A 6547-nucleotide genomic window follows, 5' to 3' on the forward strand; every position below is an offset into this window, starting at 1 on the left:
CTTAGAGTTCAAGATGAAAAGGTAATATTTAATGTGTTTGAAGCATTAAAATATTCAATTGATGATAACACATGTATGAGAGTGGATATATTGGATTCTCTTATTACTCTTTATCCTTTTCATGAGTTTGATGAAATTTCTATGTTGAGAGAAACCATAGCTGCAGGAAATACTAAATCTTTGATGCATAAAGAAAAATACGTTTTGGAAATTGAGCAGCAATTGGAATCTCTACCAGTTCTAACCCCTACAGAAAAATCAATCAAAGAATAGCTGAAAAAGAAAGTGAAAGAAGAGCAAACTCAGAAATTGGAGCTCAAACAGCTGCCTTCTCATTTGAGATATGCATTCTTGGGCCAAAAATATGAAAATGCAGTCATCATCAGCAATGAACTCAAGGAAGAAGAAGAGGAGAAGTTACTGAGAATTTTGAGAGAACACAAATCAGCAATAGGATAGAGCATTTCAGAATTAAAAGGTATAAATTTAGCCTTTTGCAAACATAGAATTTTGTTTGAGGAAAATTTTAAACCAGTTGTGCAGCCTCAAAGAAGGTTAAATCCTTCCATGAAGAAAGTAGTAAGGAAGGAGATCATAAAACTATTAGATGCAGGGATTATATATCCTATTTCATACAGCAGTTGGGTGAGTCCTGTATAAGTGGTACCTAAAAAGGGAGGAATGACTGTGGTATCAAATGAAAAAAATGAGTTAATACCTACAAGGACAGTAACAGGATGGAGGATGTGCATAGATTATAGAAAGCTAAATGATGTGACCAGAAAAGACCACTTTCCTCTACCTTTTGTAGACAAAATGCTAGAAAGGTTAGTTGGCCATGCATTCTAGCTATAACCAAATTGCTGTAGATCCAATTGACCAAGAAAAGACTGCATTTACTTCTCCCTTTGGAATATTTGCATATAGAAGGATGTCTTTTGAGCTTTGTAATGCTCCAGCTACATTTCAAAGGTGCATGTTAGCTATTTTTTCTGACTTGGTGATGAATCCACATTTTACTAAATTTTTATACATCATTTATTACTTTTTATAGAAAATAATAGACTTAGATAATGTAAATAAGATGAATATTACAGTTAGGCTAAATAATATAGAATTCTTAGTTTTTGGTTAATTTACATTGATTAAGATAGTTTATTTTGCATGTTTTGATAATTTGAATAATGTGGCAGGAATCTCCAAGCTTATTTTGAAGAATTATTGGATTTTGAGGAATTTTAGGTGAAAGTAACTACTTTCAACATTAATAGTGACAACTACAACAAGCTACTTTCAGCAAAGGGACCAAAGTGATCACTTTCAAAGTTAAAAGTGACAACTACAGCAGCCCTGAATCCACTAAGTCTGCACGTGGTTACTATGAAAGTTCATAGTAATCACTCCAGAGCATGCAGAATTGAAGGTGTTGCGCGTAGTTGATGAATCCATATTTTACTAGTATTTTACAATAGTTTTTAGTGCAATTAATAAAGAAAACAGGCTAGAAATAGTAGAAAATCCTTAAAAAAATAATAAAATGTTGCATGTCACTTTTAAACATAGTTATTTTAAAATTCATTGATTTTCTATGTAAAAAGTGACATTTCAAGTATGCTTTTGTAGGGAATTCTGAGCTAAGTTCATGAGGATTGGATGATCAAAGGAAAAATAGAAGAAAAGTAGCAAAAATTGGAGGAAAGAAGTTGATAATTGAAGAACAGCCTCTGAGTGATCACTTTCGCTGGTGAAAGTGATCACTCCAGAACCATAAAATGAAAAAGAGCTTCTGCGTAATCACTTTTGCTGGCAAAAGTGATCGTTCCAAAGAGGTTGCAATGAGAAGAGCTTCTGCACAATCACTTTTTCTGGAAAAAGTGAGCGTTCCAGAGAGTCCTTCAAGAAGAGTAGCTGCGCGTGTTCACTATTATCCACAAAAGTGAACACGCGCAAGAAGGTAGCTTCTGCGTGTTCACTATTTCTAGCAGAAGTAAACACGCGCATGACATCAGTAAGGGAAGCTTCTGCATGGCCACTATTTTCAACAAAAGTGAACACTTTGAAGTACGCGTGGCTACTATCACCAGCAAAAGTGAACACGCGCAAGTGGAGGAAACGAAGAATTAGCCTCTGCGTGATTACTATTGCTGGAAAAAGTGATCACGCTAGCAGAGCGGAAATTCTATAAAAGGCAGTTAGCTCAAGAATTTAGTAGTTTTTTGTTCATTTTTCATTTTCCATTTGTTTTTGTTGTTGAGAGAGTCAGAGAGGGAGATTGAGGACGAACACCAAGCTTCATTTCTTGAGGGATCAGATTGGAGATTGGCTTGAAGATGTTTCTTCTTTGTTCATTCTCTTCTCCTCTTCTCTTCTCTTCTCTTTTTGTAATGTTTGCTTAAACTCTTTGTGGATAGGAACTGTGAATATGAAATGGAAATGTTGAATTGATTTTGGATCTGAACTTTGAGTTTTGGATTGGATTGAGTGATTGATTCTGCTGTTAAAGTAGTGATTGAATGGAAATTTGATCAACTAATCATAGAGAAACTCTTATCAATGGGAATTGAACTTGTTTCTCATATCTGAATTAATTGCCAAGGTTATTGGTTTCTTAGGGATAAGATATCTTAATCTTGCAATCTTTTGGTTTCTCAAACTTAATGCAGCATTTGATTGGATTAGATCTAAGGGATTGGAGTGATTTGATTAGATGCTAGATTCATTGAGGCAAGGGATTGTCCTTTGATTAATACAACGTGAAACTGATTGTCATTCCATCTATATGCTTGAAAGTTCAGAACTTTATTGATTCAATGTTGAAGTTTTGGTGAAACAATTTCTGAACTACTCTTTCTACATCTGTTTACTATATACTTTTGTACTAACTGTTCTGTTTTACTTTCTAATTTCATTTTTGATACATTCATACCAAATCCATCTGAAATTTGTAAAGCTCAACTAATTGTGATCTTGTGAAGTGGTAACTGAGAACTTTATTCCCTGATGACGATACTTGGAACTCAATTTGATTCTAAGATTTTTTATAACTTGCTACAACAACACTAGTATACTTGCTAGTCAGTTTACTTTCAGTGCAACAGCAGTTGTAAAAGTAACAAGTTTTTGACGCCGTTGCCGAGGAATAATTTGTTTCAATATCATTAGTAACAGGAAAATAACTAGATTGAGCATTTGTTTCTTTAAATTTTCTACAAATATTACATTACATGTGCAGTTTTCTATTTTCATTATACTATATCTGTATTTAGTTGTATATGCGTGGCAAAAACAAAAATAAATCTACTCTTGTCTTTGATCCTGACATTGATAGAACTCTTAGGAGATTAAGAAAAGAGACTAGAGCAGAGAGATCTTTAGGAAGTGACAGTGATCTAGAGGTTATACATTCTCCAGAATTTCAAGTCACTCCTTTTGCAAATAGGAAACATTCACCTTTTAGACAATCAACTCCAAAAGTTGAAATGGCAGAACAACATAGAATGAGAACATTAGGAGATTATGCAATTCCAGATATGCAAGGCTATAATTCTTCAATTGTTAGACCAACCATTCAAGCCAATCATTTTGAGATAAAACCAGCCTTACTTCACCTAGTGAAGCAGGACCAATTTTCTGGTGGAATTTCTGATGATCCTAATCTGCATATTTCTAATTTTCTGTAGTTGTGTGATACTATAAGGATGAATGGAGTAAGTGAAGATGCTATAAGACTGAGGCTATTTCCATTTTCTTTAAGAGACAAAGCCAAATGTTGGTTACAAGCACAGCCTCAGGGAAGTATCACCACATGGACTGAACTTGTGAATAAATTTCTAACAAAATATTTTCCTCCCTCAAAAGCTGCTAAGCTGAGAGGAGAAATAACATCTTTTGTGCAGCAGGAAGGAGAATCACTTTATGAAGCATGGGAAAGATATAAAGAGTTACTGAGAAGATGTCCACATCATTGTATTCCAGAATGGATGCAGCTGGAAACTTTTTATAATGGAATGAATGTAGTAACTAGAACTATGATTGATGCAGCTGCAGGAGGATCTTTAAGCATGAAATCCTTGGAAGAAGCCCAAAGAATCATTGAGATGATGGCTTCATCCATGTATCAAAATTCCAACTTGAGGAATACAAGAAGAGGCAATGAATATGAAGCAAAGATGATGGAAACTTTTCTTGCACATAATCAACTACATAATCAATTATTTTCTGATTAAATAGCAGCTTTGACTCAGCAGATTAATAATTTACAGACTGGAAATGTGGTAACAAGTCAATTGACATGCGATTTTTGTGGAGGGAATCATGCTAATGGTGCATGTGATGTACCTACACCTGAACCAAAAGAGCAAGTCAATTATATGGGGAATTATCAAAGACAACAACAATCTTATCCTCAACAATCATTTCCTCCTGGATTTCAGTATTCTAATAATAGGAATCAACAATTTTATAAATGGAATCCTCAGAATTCTGCAATGAAAAGCACTAATACATCTCTTCCATTTTCAAATGCAGGAAATCACCAACAACAGCAGTACTTTCAAGGAAATTCTTCTACTCAACCTCAAAGGAGTCAATATTCAGCTAGACCAATGAGTGAAAGAATGAACGAGATTGAGGAAACAATGTTACAATTCATGAAAGTCACTCAATCTAGCATCAAGAATCAAGAAGCTTCTATGAAGAAGTTAGAAACTCAAATTGGACAGTTGGCTGAACAATTAAGAAGCAGAGATGAAGGAAGATTTCCAAGTAACACAGTGGTGAATCCAAAGGAACAATGTCAAGCTATAGTTACAAGAAGTGGAGTTGTTGTAGCCAGTCCAAAACCAGCTAAAAAGAAATTAAATAATATTGCAGCAGAAAAGCAAGTAGAAAATGCAGCAGAGGAAAGAGATTTAAAAGAAGAATTGCAGCAAGGGAACTTCAAGCTACTAAAGAGAGAACATTCAGAAAAGAATGAAGAAGTTCATAAAAGTCTTGAAAGAAAGACAAAGAAGCAATTATTTGAGGACACTTACAAGCCAATTGATCCAGAAAAATATAAGAGACTGCCTTATCCTCAAAGAGTGCAAAATCCTAAGCAAGAGGAGCAGTTTGAGAGGTTTCTAAACGTGTTCAAAAAGCTGCAAATTAACATCCCATTTGCTGAAGCTTTGGAGAAAATGCCATCTTATGCCAAATTCATGAAGGAACTACTCTCCAAGAAAAGGAAGTTAGAACATGATAAGACTGTACCCTTGACAGATGAGTGCAGTGCTATTCTTAGAAGAAAACTTCCTCAAAAATTAAAAGACCCAAGATCCTTTAGCATACCTTGTGAGATAGGAAATTGTACTGTGGGAAAAGCATTGTGTGATTTGGGGGCAAGCATTAATTTGATGACATTAGCCATTATGAAGAAATTAGGGATAGAAGAAGTGAAACCAACCAACATTACATTGCAATTAGCTGATAGATCATATACTTATCCATATGGAGTAGTAGAGGATTTGTTGGTTAAGGTTGACAAATTTATTTTTCCTGCAGATTTTGTCATATTGGACATGGAGGTAGATGCAAACATACCATTAATCTTGGGCAGACCTTTCCTTGCAACTGGACGAGCTCTCATTGATCTGCAAAAAGGAGAGTTAATGCTTAGAGTTCAAGAGGAAAAGGTAATATTTAATGTATTTGAAGCTTTGAAATATCCAATTGATGATAACACATGTATGAGAGTAGATACATTGGATTCTATGATCACTCCTTATTCTTTGAATGGATTTGATGAAATTTCTGTGTTGAAAGAAACCATAGCTGCAGGAAATACTAAATCTCTGCATTTTGAAGATGAAAACGTATTTGAAATAGAGCATCAATTGGAAGCTCTACCTATTTTAATACCTGCAGAAAAATCAATCAAAGAGGAGTTGAAAAATGAAGGAGAAGAAGAGAAAAGTCAGAAGCTGGAATTAAAGCAACTTCCATCTCACTTGAGATATACATTCTTGGATAATAAACATGAAAATCCAGTTATCATAAGCAATGAACTCAAGGAAGAAGAGGAGGAGAAGTTGCTGAGAATTTTGAGAACCCATAAATCAGCAATAGGGTGGAACATCTAAGATTTGAAAGGTATAAATCCACTCTTTTGTAAGCACAGAATTTTATTTGAAGAAAATTTTAAACCAGTTGTGCAGCCTCAAAGAAGATTAAACCCTACCATGAAGGAAGTGGTAAGGAAGGAAGTCATTAAACTATTAGATGCAGGGATCATATATCCTATTTCAGACAGCAATTGGGTAAGTCCTGTGCAAGTAGTACCTAAAAAGGGTGGAATGACTGTAGTACCAAATGAAAAGAATGAGTTGATACCCACAAGGACTGTCACAGGATGGAGGATGTGTATAGATTATAGAAAGCTGAACGATGCAACCAGAAAAGATCATTTTCCTCTACCTTTTGCAGACCAAATGCTAGAAAGGTTAGCTGGACATGCATTTTACTACTTTTTAGATGGATATTCTGGCTATAACCAAATAGCTGTAGATCC

The 6547-nt window shown here is 34.8% G+C and overlaps 1 non-coding gene across 1 annotated transcript; it reads right to left on the minus strand.

Annotated features, from left to right (window-relative positions):
* Positions 1 to 3863: 3863 nt before the first annotated feature.
* LOC113853436 lies at positions 3864 to 3970 on the minus strand. The gene has a single exon (XR_003502608.1). It is a non-coding gene; the product is annotated as a small nucleolar RNA R71 (small nucleolar RNA).
* Positions 3971 to 6547: the final 2577 nt, after the last annotated feature.

The sequence above is a fragment of the Abrus precatorius genome, unplaced genomic scaffold (assembly GCF_003935025.1).
Source record: "Abrus precatorius isolate BTA unplaced genomic scaffold, Abrus_2018 Scaffold10, whole genome shotgun sequence".
Lineage (NCBI taxonomy): Eukaryota > Viridiplantae > Streptophyta > Magnoliopsida > Fabales > Fabaceae > Abrus > Abrus precatorius.